The 18,343-nt window shown below is 39.5% G+C and overlaps 1 protein-coding gene across 11 annotated transcripts in view; it reads right to left on the bottom strand.

Annotated features, from left to right (window-relative positions):
• LOC136864508 (protein boule) overlaps positions 1–17,204 on the bottom strand; it is a 350,930-nt gene extending 333,726 nt beyond the window's left edge. For all 11 annotated transcript variants that reach the window (XR_010859321.2, XR_010859320.2, XR_010859322.2 and 8 more), the window contains exons 1-2: positions 17,087–17,204; positions 16,810–16,934 (exon numbers count right to left, since the gene is read on the bottom strand). The gene's annotated coding sequence lies outside the window, so the exon portion shown is untranslated. The remainder of the gene's footprint in view (positions 1–16,809; positions 16,935–17,086) is intronic.
• Between the last annotated feature and the right edge of the window lie 1,139 nt (positions 17,205–18,343).

The raw sequence follows: 18,343 nt of genomic DNA, 5'->3' as shown, positions 1-18,343 counted from the left end.
TTGTTATAAAAACTGTCACTAGGCCGGGGAAAGCAGCTAAGTAGCGTGGCCGGCTAATGCACGGCGACATGGAATTCACCTGAGCTACTCTGTAGCCGATTCCTGTCGCCTTGTGTGAAGCGGCCCTTTAACCCAAATTTCTGCACCACCTGTGCACTGACCTTGGCCACACTCACACCCCCACAACTATACCAGCACCACCAACCAGACTGCTCAATGCTCCGCATCCCGCACAGCCATGTGTAATTATTAAACGTACAGAACACAAGCAGGAGTGAAAATGAACAAGAGAACACAAGTTTTACAGCATCCTCCAAGTTGAATATGTTAGAATATACTGCAGAAATTGGAGTGAGAGGACCCAATCGGAAATACGCAGTCCGGCCATGTACGTACTTAACCAGACACATTATGGGGCTCAATGAAAACATCGAATTCCTTGTATGGTGTGAAGAAATAGAAATGGAAATGTGGACAAGAAAGTCTGTATTAGAACCAAATCTTTTGTATTTCAAGCAGTCACATGATGTAATTGCAACGCTGCACAGCATTGAACTCTGCGTGACCAGATATCTGTAGCAATGCAGAAGGGGGCCGATATAAAACAGCTTAAATGTGCTAATATCACTCTTTTTTAAATAATTTATATTCTTCAGTCTGCCAAAACTGATTTTGAACTTTGGTCTGGTTTGATTAGATTATTGGCCATTCACAATATTTTGATCGTCTGGTTCAAAAGTGCAATGAGTTATTTTTAAAGCTCTCTCTGGTTGAGTACTACAGTAAGTCGTATTACTGGTATACTGTCAATCGTTCCCAGCGTAAAATGTGTGACGATCGCTCCCAGTCCGGTCCAGCTGTTCACTTTGGAAATCGCCCCCAGAAGGGGCTGTTCTCATTAAAGAGTATTCCTGAGGGTTTTTCCCCACCACCTCTCTCTACTATTTAAATACAGCAGTGTTCTGCAGGCCAGGTACGGTGGTGGTGGTGATTATTGTTTTAAGAGGAAGTACAACTAGGCACTAATCAGAGAGAAAAAAAGAAAGCCAAGGGCCACATAGGGCATGAAAATTAAAGACTCCCTAGCTCTCGCAACCTAATAGCTTCCGGGTCAGAAAAGAACAAGAGTTGACCAAGGGAGGTCGCATATGATAGATGAAAGTGAGGAGCCTGGCACAAGTAAATTGAAGCAATGCCAGAACTCAGTTAAGGGCCCCGTGGTCGCCATCCCACGCTCCCAAGTTCAAGCCCCCTAGGGTCCCCTTTAGTCTCCTCTTATGACAGGCAGGGGATAACATGGGTGTTATTCTACCACCCCGACCCACAGGGAGAGGCCACCTACGTACGGGCAAAGTGTTACAATGATTGTGCGTGACCATCAGTTGTGTTTAGGACGGCTGACTGACTCCCATCACACTTTATCCAGGCTTTGGACTGGCTACACACAATATCTTTTGTATATAGGCGTGTTTAAAATCAGCTATTGGCTTCGTCATTACTTTGTGTTAAAATTAAGCTCCGCCAGTTTTAAGCATGGACATTTACTGTATTTACATTTCTCCCTGATTCTGTTCACACTATTTACTCTCGCCAATCAATGATGAACCTTCTGGATTTCACAGCAACTCTTCGAAGTTTTTGGAGATGGGAAATTGTTTTTTAACAAGCCACAATATCACCAATTTCTTCATATTTTTTAACTGTTCTTTCCAGTCTTGTCATCTAGAGCGATGTAAGCAGTCTTTCTTAGTTTACCTTCCATATTGAGCTGGGCCCTTATCAGCACACAACAGAGCTCTCTGCTTCTTTCTTTAAACATCTGATGAGATCTTTGATTCGAGGATTTGGTCTTCCAAGTTCGGCGTTAATTTGGTTGTGCCATTCCTAGACAAAGTTGGTGGTTCGATGAAGCCTGCCCTAACAACTCCAAATCTCGACTGAAACTTTTTCGTTCTCCATCCACCTTTCTACGAAACAGTCCAAAAATGCAGAAAGTTTTTCATTGGCAGGTACTCTGGAATGTATTTCCAACCAGCCATCGGAAACATCCCCAGGTCGAAGAAACGCTAAAGAAGCACACATGCGGATGATCATTCTCACTTCTTCGTTCTTCGTATACTCAAAAGCAAGTCTCAAATCTTGAACTTTTCTCCAGATGCACTTTCTCATGCGGAAGTAGCACCCTTTTACTTCTACTGCTGGAAACACAACCTTAATGGCCGAAATTGCTGCGGATTCAAAATCGACCATCACTCTCGCTGGATTCTGCTCTGGTATGGCCTCAATAAGAAGGCGATAAAGCCGAATATATGTTTCTTTTCTTTTGTTTGGCAAGAGAGCAAATACAACTGGATATATATTTGTTTCGTTTTTTTTAGCTTCCAATGTCTACATGAATGGTATAAATTTGCGAAAATTGTTTATTGCAACTCTTAAAAGTTCCATCAATAAAAAAATCTTACTTCTCAAAGCTTCTTTTCCTGAAGTTCCTGGCCCGCCCCTCCCCATCAGGGAGGGAAATGAAAACCTTCCCTAGGTCCTAGAGTTCCACTAAAAATAATAAGTCATTCACCAGTGTTGTTGTCTTTCAAAAGAAAACTACTCCCGTCTGTCATGGTAAGCAATTCCATTTCCAGGACAACTTCTTCGGACGATTCCGGTTCTCGTTGATTACCTTGTGATTCGGCTCTGTGACTATATAATGCCCTCTTTGTAACTTGCTGTGCTGGTAATTCGGTTATGAAATCATAGCCCTTGTTGTGGAGATTACCCATTTGTTCATCAGGAGGTCCACATTGATGCTCGCTTGAACACAGCACTTCACCATGTTGGCTCTTGATTGATCCTCGGCAACGTGCCGATCTCTTCTTTGTACAGCACCAAATTACAGTTTCATTTTCACTTGTCCTTTTAACATTGTACGAGTAACCTTGGTAGTGGGCACACAGCTTCTGTGACTTCGCTGAAACTTCCATACCAAATACAACTAGAATGCACTAAATAAATATGACCAGAACACCGACACTCGGAGAGAAAATGAGAGGAAGTAAGACTAGCAGGCAAGTGCAACTTTTAGAGTGAAAGGGATAGTCTTGTGGAATTTCCTGGGAGAGAACCGGACAGTGAGTGAGTCACGCTCACTTGTAAACAGCTAACTGACTGGGGGCGATTGTCACACATTTTAAGCTGGGAGCGATTGTCACTGGGGGTGAATGACATATTCGTATTACTAATCAAATCAAAAAAATTACTATAGAAATGTCCACAATTATTGTCATGTTGAACTTTTCATAACTGCACCTTTCTGAGATATAGTAGTCTTGAACAGGAATGATATGTTATGTGTCATTTTTCTACATTGGCTCAGAAAGATAAAAGAATAAGAACCTATTAAGAATTTCTTATTTTACAGACACGTAAATATTCAATCTCATGTAACTCAAAACTAGCTTTTTGGAGATATCTTACTTTTCAGCCAGACTACAGTTTATTACACAGGGGAACATTTTTTTGTCTGTTGCATGAGATGTTCAACTGTTTCTATGTATTTTGGCATCGTCGATTCCAAATATGAAGTCAGTTTTCCTAGCATGCTCTAGCTTTCGTGCAATACGAGTTTTAATTACTGTAGCAGATTTTGGTTTTTAAGCTGAATGTCCTAGTTTTGAAACAATGATTTTCATTATTGTTACAGATTTTTATTTTACACTGAAGTTAGGCTCTGAATACTGAAAATGAATGTATTCAACACACTCTTTATGCTTTTACTGGTCTGTCATTTGAGAAAATAAAAGCAGATGTCTTTGATGGTCCTAACATTCGATCCCTTATACGTGACGAGGAATTTGCCAGGAAGATGGATCAAAAGGAGAGAGCAGCATGGATGTCTTTTGTAGCAGTTATTAAGAACTTCCTTCATAACAAGAAGGCAGAAAACTAGACTGTCCTGAGCGAGTCCACAAACACAAGAGCAACAAGTGCAAATTCTTGTCTGAGTTTTGCATGCCTTCTGTGTCACAATGCTGCATTAATTAATTATAATTAATTAATATTAATTAATATCAACCATCTGTATGTACATATCAATGCTATAGTGGGGGACGAGCGTTGCTTTACGTCCGTAGGTGAAACCTTAAATTACCCTACACGTGTCCCCCGGGTGGTGCTAAGAAAGCAATGGCGAAGAGATGCGATCGAACTGTCTGAAAAGACCTCTTGGTCATAATGCACAAAGTGATGAAGAAATCGGTCCTTATCAGGACCCGGAAGCCTATAGCCGAAAAATTGGACCTTCAATTCGAACATGCCATCTTAACATCGAAGGCATCAGCAGAGCAAAATGCGAGTGTCTAGCTAGAATTCTGAAAGGTCCACAGATTGATGTAATTGCTCTACAAGAAACTCATACAGCCAATGATATGCAACTAAGAACAAGAGGCAAGATCCCAGGCTTCAAATTAGTGGCTCACAATAATCACGAGATGTATGGCTTAGCTACCTATGTGAGAAACAATATTACTAACTACGCAGTAGTCGACTGTAGCTCAAGTGATGACATTTTCACCTCACAATTAAAATCAATAATCTAACAATAATGAACGTATATAAGCCACCAAACACAACGTGGCCCACTCCTCCTCTACCATCCTTACAACACCCAACCGTAATCATAGCAGACTTCAACAGTCATCACTAGAGCCCGGATTTCCATGCAAATTCATGTTTTCAAATAAGCTAGCTACACTTCTCAGTCTTTGCAAATATTCGTTTTATGGCTTAACAATTCCAAATAACTGTTCTTTTTTCGTGCATGTTTGCATGTTTTGGCCTTTTTAGAAGAAAAGTCATGCATAATGCATATTTTGAAGATTTTGGATATAACAGCGAATATTTGGACGTTTATATTGCATAGTATGATATTTCTTCTGGCGCATATATAATGTTAAGTTGCATGATAATGCCTTTCATGAATGCTGATTTGCAGAATTTGGGACCATTTTTCTACATTATACAGTATGTCTATTACTGAGAGACGGGGAGAATGTATTCCTGGCTTCCTATCTGAAAACCAAAGTCAGTACATATGGCAGAGGTCCTATAATCCAATTACCAAAGCACTTTCTTATCTGTTGCTTGAGTAAACATTGACGTAAGCTGGAAGTCCCCGCGTGGATCTTTGCAATTCTCACGAATAAAGGTGTCCCAGTTATACACTGCTATAAACTGAACCTTAAATTGTGCATTACTCATTGACGGCTCATGTGTTTTATTTCTTGCATCACACTTCTATGACTCTGCGTTACTGAGATAGCAGCTCACAAACCTTTTTACCGAGCTCGATAGCTGCAGTCGCTTAAGTGCGGCCAGTATCCAGTAATCGGGAGATAGTGGGTTCGAACCCCACTGTCGGCGGCCCTGAAAATGGTTTTCCGTGGTTTCCCATTTTCACACCAGGCAAATGCTGGGGCTGTACCTTAATTAAGGCCACGGCCGCTTCCTTCCCATTCCTAGGCCTTCCCCATTCAATCGTTGCCATAAGACCTATCTGTGTCGGTGCGACGTAAAGCAAAAAAAAAAAAAAAACCAAACCTTGATTTTGCACTGAACCCTCTTCTTTTGTGATCATGGAATATCCTACCCAGAACTATTACCCCTCACACGTCTTCGTTATCGCAGCAGGCAATCGTTACCAGTTATTGAGGACATTCAAAGGTGTCTGCAATCCTCGTACGTATAAGTAGCTGCGAACTAAGTGATCCATACAAATCTTGACTTTGAATTAGTCTAGCTTGTATAGGACAGATTGTGGTAAAAATGCAAAATACCTACAATTTCACCACAATTTGTCCCTTATGTTTTCATTTAAGTGTGCACCTGTCACTTCTGCTGACGTAGAAAGATCATTTTCTGTGTTTAAGAATATGCTGACAGATAAAAGGATGAGCTTAAATTAAGACCATTGGCAAAAATTACGGTAGTTGTACAAAGTTTCAAGAGAAACGGAATTTTGATAGCGCATATTTTCCAGCTTATTGTGCATGTTTTGCCATATTATTGTGCATTAATGCATGCACATTTTGAGATTTGATAGTGCATGGAAATCCGGGCTCTAGTCATCACACATGTTGGGGCTATCAACAAAATGATCTAAATGGGGAGGCAATTGTTGACTGGATGGACATGGAAAATCTTAAATTAATCTATGATGCTAAAGAAAAAGGAACCTCCTTCTCCGCCCGATGGGGTAAGGAATACACTCCAGATCTTTCCTTCATAGCCCAATCCCCAAACTCTCCAAACCAGATACTTCGCTCAGTTCTCAACAGTTTCCCTCATAGTCAACACCGGCCGTCATACTCCAAATTGGCATGTATATTCCTGTCATTCGATCTTATCCGAAACCTAGATGGAACTTTTAAAAAAGCTAATTGGAAAAAATTTAAAGAACAAACTGATGCAAATATAAGATGGATTAAGCAAACCTTTAATAACTATGACAGATTTGTTGGAGTTATAAAAGGTGCTGCTCGGCGCTGCATTTCAAGAGGATGCCGTAAAGAATATATTCCTGGATGGACTGCAGAGAGTGAGAGCCTTCTTAAGAAATTTGAGGAAAATGGCAACAATGAAACAGCCACAAAACTTATTCAATCACTGAATGACAATAGAAAACAAATTTGGAACGACACTGTGTCATCTCTTGATTTTACCCACTCAAGTAGAAAGGCCTGGTCTCTCATTAGAAAGCTTGACTCATCAAAGCCAGCTGGTGAACAGAAACTGAGTGTTAACATTAATGATCTAGCCAAACACATGATCTCTATCTCAAAGATCAATAGAGATAATCAAGTTGTAAGGGAAATCCGCTCAGCACTGAAACATAAAAAGCAATTAGCAAAACAACAATCATCCCAATTCTCTTGTCCTTTCACAAGAGAGGAAACCCTAGAAGGCATCAAGAACATAAAATCCGGGAAAGCAGCAGGTATAGACGGCATCTATCCTGAATTCCTGCAACATCTTGGACCTGCAACAATCACTTGGCTCACCAAATTCTTCTCCAATATTTTGGAGACAGGTAACCTTCCTTCACTATTCAAGAAGACCAAAGTAATATCGATCTTGAAACCCAACAAGGACCCTCTGAGAGTGGAAAGCTACAGACCCATTGCACTGCCAAGTGTCACTCTAAAGCTCCTAGAAAGACTAATATACAATAGGATCTCAGAAACCATCAATAATCTCCTTCCCACAGAACAAGCTGGCTTCAAACCTGGAAGAAATTGCGCTGACCAAATTTTTGCATTGACCTCTCATATTGAAAATGTATTTGAGAATCGGAAGATTAGTATGGCTGTCTTCTTAGACTTATCAGCAGCCTATGATACTGTTTGGCGAGAAGGGCTCCTGCTAAAACTTATCTCTGCCATCCCCTGTGTCAAGCTTACAAATCTCATTGGCAATATGATTAGCAACAGAAACTTTCAGATCTTCTCAGATGATGCAGTAAGCAAAACCTACAAAGTGAATGATGGACTTCCACAAGGATCTGTTCTGGCACCCTTACTTTTCAACCTCTATACTGCTGACTTACCAGCAACTAAGTCCAGGAAATTTATTTACGCAGATGATATACTACTGGTTAGCCAAACACCAAGTTTTCCAGAATCTGAACAAATTCTTACAGCAGATCTAAAAAAGCTAGATACATACTTCCAAAAGTGGTGTCTCCGTCCAAATCTCCAAAAGACTGTTGCATCTGTGTTTCATCTCAGAAATAAATTTGCCAACTACAAGCCTACAATAACATTCAGAAATCAATCCTTACAACACTGTCCCTTCCCAAAATATTTAGGTGTCACATTAGACAGATCCCTAACATATAAACATCATATTAACAACACAGCCACCAAGATTAAAAGTCGGAATAATATTCTTCAAAAATTAGCCGGCACATCCTGGGGCGCAAACAACCAAGTGTTGAGATCTACTGCTCTAGCTCTTTGCTATTCAGTTGCCGAATACTGCGCTTCAACTTGGCTGAACAGTGCTCATACTGCGAAGATTGATGCTCAACTAAATCAAGCAATGCGCATTATAACTGGTTGTATTCGCTCTACAAACGTGGCCTGGCTGCCTACACTCAGTAATATTCCACCGCCTTGCTTAAGAAGGTATGAAGCTCTTCTAAAACTGTGGAAGAAGACCAGCCAGGACTCCAACCTCCCCGTTCACCAGGATATTACTCAACCTGCCCATCCACGACTCAAGTCTAGATCTCCACCCTGGCGCACTGCACTTACATTGGAAGAATCTGGGTTCTCCATCACGAACGCCTGGTTACACCAATGGCAGCAGTCTTCTGTTCCCAATCAACATCTTGTGACTCTACCTCATGTTCAACCCCCCGGATTCCATCTACCCAGACATCAATGGTGGACTCTAAACAGGATAAGAGTCAATCAAGGAAGATGCGGCTATACTCTTTATAAATGGGGCTGGCAGAAGTCTTCTGGGTGTGATTGTGGAGCTACCTCACAGACCATCCATCACGTAATTGCCGAGTGTCCACAAAGAGCATTTCAAGATCCTTTGGAGGACATACACAACGCAAAATCTATCTGTGCACATTATACGATAATTAATTAATTAATTAATTAATTAATAAATAAATAAATAAATAAATAAATAAATAAATAATGCTATAGTTAGGAAAATTAGATGTTTCCATTTGATAGAGTTCTAGGTCTTATTTATGCTCAAAATAAGTGATTTTATTCCACTGCAATTCAACACTGTACACGAATTGTATGCCATTCCATGTTTTTTTTTAATGTCATTATCACCACGAAGGGGATTAAGATAATATCCCAGATTTGTAAGTTGAAATAAATGCTGAAAAATCCACAAATTGTACAGACGTGCACATTAATGGTGTCCCGACAAACAATCAACACTGCCCCAATCCAGTACTGAAAAGGAGGGGAGGGAGAGAAGGGGTAGTGCCGAAGGCACAATGACCCACCTTCTCGCTCAACGCATTGCTGCATGTAGGCCCGCTACTAGACTGTTGTGATTGAAATGGGCACAGTGGCGGATGAATTGAAGTACACCATTAGGTAACCTACTCTGATAATTACGGTATCAAGAGGTAAACAGGTTTTTAACAGAAAATTATTTTATACTAGTTAGGAATATTTTGTAGCTGCGTTAAATCGGGTCGTAGTCCGACTTGTTGGCTGAATGATCAGGGTACTGGCCTTCAGTTCAGAGGGTCCCGAGTTTGATTCCCGGCCGGGTATGAGATTTTAACCTTAATTGGTTAATTCCAATGGCTCGGGGGCTGGGTTTGTGTGGTGCATTCAACATTAGAAATCATCCTAGGTAGGGCCCTCATCTTCACAGACGTGCAGATCGCCTAATAGGCCGTCTACTAGAAAAAGACCTGCACCAGGCCTCTCTGGAGGCCATATGCCATTATTAATCGGGTCGTAATTTGAAAATACCTTTTACTGGTTCGTAACTTTGTTCTGGACTTTACTGAAATTATATCATAATTTATCACCTCGGATATAGAATTACAATAAATTCTCTAAACAGAAAATGAATATGCTAAAATAAGATATTGATGAATAACTGTGTAAACATTTCTTTATAAAAATAACTGAAGATACATTTTACTCCTTGAGCAATAAGAAAATACATCTGAAAATAATTAAATATCATTCAAATTCAATTTCCATAAAATAGAAAGTCGTGTCTTAAAATACTATTATTGCAACATCTCAACATAACTAAATTATTAAATTAACACTTTTTTACAAAAATGTCTTATAAAAAATATGAACGTATCGCATCTTCCTCGAAAATATATAAATAAAATATGCGTACGGTAAAATAATAAATATAATGCACTGTCTATAGATACATAGCTGGGCTGAGTGGCTCAGGCGGTTGAGGCGCTGGCCTTCTGACCCCAACTTGGCAGGTTCGATCCTGGCTCAGTCCGGTGGTATTTGAAGGTGCTCAAATACGACAGCCTCGTGTCGGTAGATTTACCGGCACGTAAAAAAACTTCTGTGGGACTAAATTCTGGCACCTCGGCATCTCCGAAAACCGATAAAGTAGTTAGTGGGACGTAAAGCAAATAACATTATTATTATTATTATTATTATTATAGACACCAATTCAAGAAAAGAAAAATGGAAATTTACTCAAAACTAAGTGTGAAATGGGTATTAAATAGCTGAAGAGCTGTGTCAAATACTGAATTTACAACAAGTGTGACAGGTTCCTCCTCCCTCCCAGATTTAATAATCAGTTTGTGTTCCTGTTTATCACTTGCTCTAGCCGCTTGGGAATGAAATCTGTTAGATGTTGGAAAAAATCTGGTTCATTCCTTAGATTCGCCCAATCTCGATGACAGTGCATTAACAGAGCCGCTCTTGTCCTTTCCTGACCTGGAACCCGTATGTTTACCATTTGTGCCCAAACATGTTCTATTATATTTAAGTCAGCCAACTTGGGAGGCCTGTCAAGCACGTGAATGTCAGAATGCAGTTTGAAGAAAGCTTCGGTTACATGTGCAGTGTGAACAGAGCTGATATCCTGCACAAACCTGATAACGGGAACTACAAACCTGATAACGGGAACTACTTCTATGGGGTAAATGGCTTGAACACTATAAAGAACGGCACCTTCTAAATTGTCCACATATTCACAAGCACAAGTATGAAGGATGAGTTCTCCACCTAATCAATACTCCATTTTACATAGTGTCAATATTATTTACATAAAAAGACAGTACCGGTTTCGACCTGTAATCTTCAGCTGCTAGAGAACCTACTTAATAGTGACTATACAGAAAAAATACTACTAAAATTAAAATTAAATAAGGATGCAATTAAATAAACATGAATGCCACTATTCTAAAATTACTTAATGTTAAGATATGTACATATGGTACAGTTTTGGGGTTGAAGGGTTTTACACGGGCCCCCTGATTACTACACATTACTAAAGTTCTATTTGCTGAGGTTGAAGTTGGATACAATTCTTAGAGTTTATGAAGAATCATTGACATTCTGGTGTCAGGCTTAGATATCTAATGTTAAATGCCAGTACTATGTCCAACAGTTATTCAAAGTGCATTGCTGGGCCACAAATATGCGGAGACATCGTGTTCATTAGAATAAGAGGTTTAGTAACCTGTTTACAGATACATAGCTCTTTCTCAGTCTATATCAATGATAAAAAACAAGCTAGTTTATATTAGACTTCCTTATTAGGGTTTACGTTGCTGTGCGCGACATACTGAAATCAATGAAAGCGAGTTGTGGGTGCTCCTCTCTTCATACTTGCGTTCCCTCAGGTAATTTTAAAAAATCTGAGAAAGAAGAAAAGGAAGGTAGGTATTAGAATAACTGATAGAGAGTGCCTGTTAAATAGGTTGTGTATACAGAGAATGTGTGTGTGTGTGTGTGTGTGTGTGTGTGTGTGTGTGTGTGTGTGTGTGTGTGCGCGCGCGTGCGCGTGCGTGTTTGTTACTTACGTGTGAGCTGGATATGTCCTTGAGCATAGTTAGGAGTGTGCTGCACATTGTTGCGCTCCTGTGGATTGTTTATATCGGGACACCATTAATGTGCGTGCGTGAACATAAAACATGAAAAGTTGTTAAAAACGAATTGCAAAAAAAACACAGCTTACAGAGAAAAACGAACTTCAGATATGAAAACAGCGCACCTAAACTATGTGTGGAAGAAGCGTTTTTAGCAATGCAACCAAAATTTTGTTCCCCTGTGAGTCAAAAATAATTCCATCAACATACAGGGTCTTTATGCTTGGCAAGGACTTTCTCGCTCGACCGTGGCCACCAGTGACGGTTAAGTTGCCGGCTACATGCGTGCGTATGTACGGCTGAATACGGTGCTCAAAATCATTATCATGAATTTTACTCACCATGTTTACAGTTTATTCTCAAAATCATCATCATGCATTTTACTCACCATTTTTACAATTTATGCTGAAAATGTTCCCCATGCACTGCCAAACATAATCAGCACCTTCTAATGAAGTTTTCGGTTACTCTACCAAGTTCTTCAGCACTGATGGATGCAATTGCCGCTCTTATATTGTCTTTAAGTTTAGTGTGTGAGGGTTGTTTTCAGAAACTACATTTTTTAATATTCCCCACAAATAGAAATATCATGCCATTAAATCTGGGCTACGAGGGGGCCATAGATTTTTACTTATCCTCGTACCAAACACGCTTCAGTAAGGAGGTAACGACCTTTACGTCTATTTTTATTGTTTACTGAACCTGTACGTTTGAATCTCTTGGCCAGTTGTTTTATTGTCCGATTGATAGGAATGGGTCTCCCTGGAAATTTTGGTTGAAACTTTTGTCTTGTCCTAGCGCATGATTTTCTGCACTTAATATAAGTATTGTGCAGATATACACGTTCACGTAATGAATATTTCACATACATTACAGCACTATACACAATCACAATAAAACATTATACAATACGACATACAGTACGCAGAAGCTTCATTGAACACCCTACTATCTCGGAGCTAAGCTCTGAGCAACTGCAAGAAGTGGCAGAAACCGTGTACGCCAGTGGCCTTTCATCAGCGGCCAAGGTCGAGCGAGAAAGTCCTTGCCAAGCATAAAGAAAGACCCTGTACTTATTCACGACAGATAATATTACCCGGAGGAAGAAGCATAGCACATAAAATACCAGGTTTGATAACATTTTCTTACCTTATAATTGTATTCTTTTGTAGTTAAATAGAAAATTTTGCAGCATAACTTTTCTGTATAAGTAAGAATGCTTCTAAGGTTTCCTTGCAAACATCAAAGATCGATCTCTCCTCTTTATTACTTAAGGTACGTTTCACATAATTTTCACATGATTTTCTCTTTTCTAAACACACACCCTCGTCAGTAAAGAGCTAGTAAAAATAAATGTGACAGACATGAAAGTTTTAAAAGTAGGAATATTAGGAAGTACTATATGGTTGATAAAACAGGCATTGAGTTTTTAAAAAGTACTTAAAATCCATGGGAAACAGTAAATAAAACTGAAAACAGCCTACAGGAAGGGTTTAAAGCAAATGTTGAGAATTGTAAAAACAGGTACGTAGCTAGTTTAAAAGTGGTCAAGGAATACTAAGACCTACTATAAAATAACAAAGAAATAAAGGAATTATGGAGAAGGTACACGTTATAGGAATGGTTGTGGAAGTGAGAAGTAACTGAAGGAACTTACCACAGGAAATAGAATTTAGCTAAGAAGTCAGCTAAGGATAATATAACAGCAAGCACAATTGGCAGTCATATTTTGTGCCCAACAAATGCATAAACAGAAAATTTAATGTAATCAATAATTATCACTTAAAAATCATTTTTTAAATGTGTTTTTGTACCTGTGGCTGACAGCTCATTTTTCCTCGTCTCCTAAAGCTGACACATTTTGCATTTATAGCTGAGATAGATTATACTGTATGATTTAACAAAATAAATTAACCTTTAATCAATTAATCAATGCTGTTTAAGTTACAGCCTAAACATTACAGATATCCTGTACATTACAAGCAGGATACTTCCCCCTAGCCTCGTACAGAAGAGTAGTTTTTGGTACCCCGTATTTTGAAGCTGGTGTATTTACTGACATTCCTCGTTTCACCTCATACAATTCAGCAGCCATACATGACTGGGTACTTTAGAATTTAACTTTTTGAGGAGCCATTTTATTTCACCACCTGAAAGATAGGCGACGTCAACCTCATCAGAGTTAAATAAATGACGTGATATACAACAGTAGCAACGGAGAGGGTGAAACCCAATGCTGGCACATCTGTTGAACAGCAACACAGGGTTTTCTCAAGGCTTCACGTCCCCATCCAACGAACGAATCACCAACAGCATCATATGCCCTCATTCCATACGAGCACTGTAGAGAGTTTTGGAATTTCATCCAGGCATTTGGCACACAATCTGGTGAATAGAAATTGTATACCACCATCTCTCCTACCCTGATGGTGAATTTTTTTTTTGACCTATGGGACTCTTAACAGGCTAACTACGGTGTTAGACCATTGAGACCTGATGCCTCAACAATCATGGCCACCATATCTATATCTAGCTGGCATAAACTGAATGTTTCTAATTTGAAACAAACCAAAATTATTTTTCACCCTAAGCTGACAAGTGCCATGTATAGGTGTAAGGCCCACTATTGTATACTAATGGCTGATACTCCATAATTTATTATAATTGATAACTGTCACTTCAGCCACCATATAGAATTCACACACATTCATTAAGCATACTATCAAACATTGATTTAACATTTAGAAGCCAATAAACAAAATGTAATACCATATTTACTTGCACTAACCTCCGTTTGAAAAAAAACTACGGTTCCCACCAAACTCTGTTTGCTGATACTCCCCTTCATACAAAGGACTTTCAGATCTTGATCATAACTTACATTACTGCCAACTCATTTTTTTCTTCCAAAGAGAAACATTTTAACTACAAACTGATGCAAAAAGAAATTAAGTATGAGTGGAGATATTCTCATTTTTTTTACATCTTAAGTTAGGCTGTCAGCTATCTAGCGGCTTTACGTCGCACCGACACAGATAGGTCTCATGGCAACGATGGGATAGGAAAGGCCTAGGAGTTAGAAGGAAGCGGCCGTGGCCTTAATTAAGGTACAGCCCCAGCATTTGCCTGGTGTGAAAACGGGAAACCACGGAAAACCATCTTCAGGGCTGCCGATAGTGGGATTCGAACCTACTATCTCCCGGATGCAAGCTCACAGCCGCGCGCCTCTACGCGCACGGCCAACTCGCCCGGTCTGTCAGCTATCACTACACGGTCAGGCATAGGTGCTTCTACCTTATACTGCATCAGACACATTTGTGAAATGACTACCCGATTTGTTAGAAGACAATTTGGGTTCAGGAAAGGTTATAAGGGTTATACGTACCCAAAATGAAATTTGTAAAGATTAGGAAAGGTTATTTCAGTGAGGTTCAACTTGCAGTATTCCGGAAAGATATACAAATTATTTTTAATTCAGGGGGGACAAATGGACTTTATCCCTATTGACCCATGCAAGGCTTTAATCATGGGGGACTATGATGGAAATGAGGACTATTGGACAAAACAAGAATTGTGAACGTAGTGGCTGTAGCATTAAAGTACAGCCACAACATTTGCCTGGTGTAAAAATGGGAAACCATGGAATACAGATTGCAAAAAGACCTTGATAATGTTGTGATGGTAAACAGGGTGGAAAGTCAGTCTGTAAGTTTCAGAGAGGAAACGCAACGTTTTATTTACTGTGTTGATGGGGTAAAAGTACCTTACTTTTTTATTGCCACTTGCAATGGATATGAAAGTACCTCGAAAGAACGTTTTTCAGGCGTTTGCTCTATTAACCAGCGTTTCGTCTTATGTCTGACACTAGACTCATCAGAGTGGGATGTGTCAGACCCTACCCACTGACGCTGGGGTATGATCCAAGCAGTCAGCGAAGGGATTGTGTGGAATGACAGACGAATAAGCTTGAGTGGAGTTTTCAAAAGTAGGAAAGATCATAATATGAAAGGAAAGCTGAAATTCAAGAAGAAAAATTCAGGCAAATATTTGTTTATAGAAAGTGGAATAAGGGATTTAAATAATTTACCAAGGGAGATGTTTGATATATGTCCAACTTCATTGAAATCTTTTAAGAAAAGACTAGGTAAACAACTGATACGATCCTGCCAACTGGGTGAAAGCCCCAAATGTAGATCAGTGGTAATTAATTTGACACAGACTACACACAATGAGCGCAAAGACTAATCCCTGATGCATTGATTTACTGGCTTAATGATTAATAACACAACTAGAATATTAACGAATTATAACTGTAACAAGATTCTAATTCAGTCAAGAATTAGTATATGAGTAGGCAAAATTAAAACCAGGACCCTCCAAATGATAAATTAGCATGGATAAGAGAAGATTAACGACTGAAGAAGCGTGTAAGTATTACGGTCTCATACTGAGCAATCAAAAAGAACCAATACAACAATGAAACAGAATTAGTTACCCAATAGTATACATAGAGTGGGATAAAATACTAATCAGGTTTACTCCATCTTCACCTCCCCATAACCAAAGACTTCACCTTGTGCTTCAAAACCATTTCATTTTATGAATGACTACTGGAGGATCGAAAGCAGTATCACCTTCTCCACGACGGAATCTTAGAACTCAATACAATTTCCGAAATTGTGAATACTACAAAAGACAAGAACATAAATTACCAAAAGCTGAGAGTTAACTGATAAAAGAAAACAAACGGTGGAAATGTCGTCAAAATAATCACGGGCAAGTAACATCTCAGATTTTAACAGCTGGTGAGCATACAGTTGACAAGTGAACAAAATCCAACGAGCACGTCTTCGACATGAAATCCTAACATGACTAACATTCTGAGCAAAACATAGAACACACAATCACTTGGAGGGCAAACATACACCACACATTCCGTGTGTTATACGTGGAAATGAATACGCTAAAAGTCATGCAACCGAGCAATCCTTTACCCCTATACAAAAAAATCACATTAACAAAAATATTTTAAAGAAAAGTACGGAATATAGATCTACATAACCAATAAACCCGGAAAAATTCAGTTCAAGTCTACTAAAAAGTAATAACATGAAAGATACGACTTTCTCCCGCATGAGACAACAGATATAGAGGAGACAAACACTTTCATCATTCTACCATCTGCAACTTACCTCAAAATCTTACAGTAAACAACTGAAGCAATAACGAGTTATAACCCCAAATTGTCACCACAGCACTTGTCACCCCTGGATACCAGTATCAAAATGGCAGACCGCTTTATGAGCTAAAAACAGATCTAAAAAAAAGAAAGTAAGAAAGAGGAGCAGACGTCTCAAGTTGACGAGAAATGGAAAACGGACCTGATCGCAACAGAATCTCGATACGAAAACAAAAGAAGCAGTCAATATCAACATATATCTGTAATAAATTCGATAGATAAAAACTAACCCTGTCCTAACACATACACAGCTGCACCCAACAACCCCCCCAAGTACCAAAAACGACGAATGTTGCCGACTGCGATTCAATGCAACTCCTTTACATCTTCATTCTGGGGCAAATTTACGGAACAGCTCATTCGTATGTTTAGCGCGGTAAATTTGAGCATTTTCTACATTCCAGTTAACCAACGTTACAAATAAAATAAACCAATAGTATTGAACTACAGTTGGCAGAATGTACTGTACGTTCCAAGAAGTCAGTAATGTAAACAGACACAGAGTAAATAGCGTTCTCCGACATAAAGACTCTATAAGAAGGGTATACTTAGCCGCCATTTTGGTTCATACATGCGCAATGGCCATGTGAACGCTCGCTTCGTCACATTGAACGTATTGCCCTACCGCACAGCGAAACGAATAGATTGTGTCGTGTGTAGGGAGTTTACTTCGTGTGTTCTTTGTGGTGATAGTTCGTCTCACCTATAGTATACATTTCTCAGTGTGTGCTACGATTGATGGCGGCCTCCAGTGGAGGGGAGGTCCTGTTAGACAATTTACAGTTGCCTATAGGTAAAGAGGTTACAGTACCCACGGATAATGAGTCTTCGGTTGACCAGTCTACTGACCATCTTCCAAAAGAGCAAGTAATTGATAAACAAACTGTTCAACGTGGTCAAACGCCCCCACATTCCGCTCCTCAGGAATTTTATACTAGGGAACATTATGGCCCATATATCATCTTAGTTGAATCTTTAAATGATAAAAATGTCGGTCATCTCCATCCCATGGCTTTAGGCCGACACTTTCATGAAAAGAACATGTCCGTACATTCTATCACACGCAAAGGGAGAAATCGATTGTAGGTAGAATTCAGTTCTGCTGTTCAGGCAAACGAATTCTGGCGCCATAATCTACTTGAAACCATACGTAGCAGAGCCTACATACCAAGTTCACACATATTTCATGTTGACATTATCCGTGGAGTGGATAAGAGCCGGACGGAAAAGGCCATTCCCCAGCACTTGAAATCAACTGCCAAGGTCAAATACGTCCATAGGCTTCATCGTAAGGTTGTTCTCAATGATACCACTGAATACGTACCCACCGGTTCTATTCAGATGGTTTTTCGAGCTCAAAATCTTCCGCACCAAGTGTCATTCTATAGTGTCTATTTAGATGTAGAACCGTACATTTTAACCCCATTATCCGTAAAAAAAACTGCCATCGATATGGACATACCGCACGGCAGTGTCGAGCTCAATCC

The sequence above is a fragment of the Anabrus simplex genome, chromosome 2, assembly GCF_040414725.1.
Source record: "Anabrus simplex isolate iqAnaSimp1 chromosome 2, ASM4041472v1, whole genome shotgun sequence".
Classification (NCBI taxonomy): domain Eukaryota; kingdom Metazoa; phylum Arthropoda; class Insecta; order Orthoptera; family Tettigoniidae; genus Anabrus; species Anabrus simplex.
Note: the sequence above shows the minus strand (reverse complement) of the source record. Positions and strands in the feature narration are given on the sequence as shown.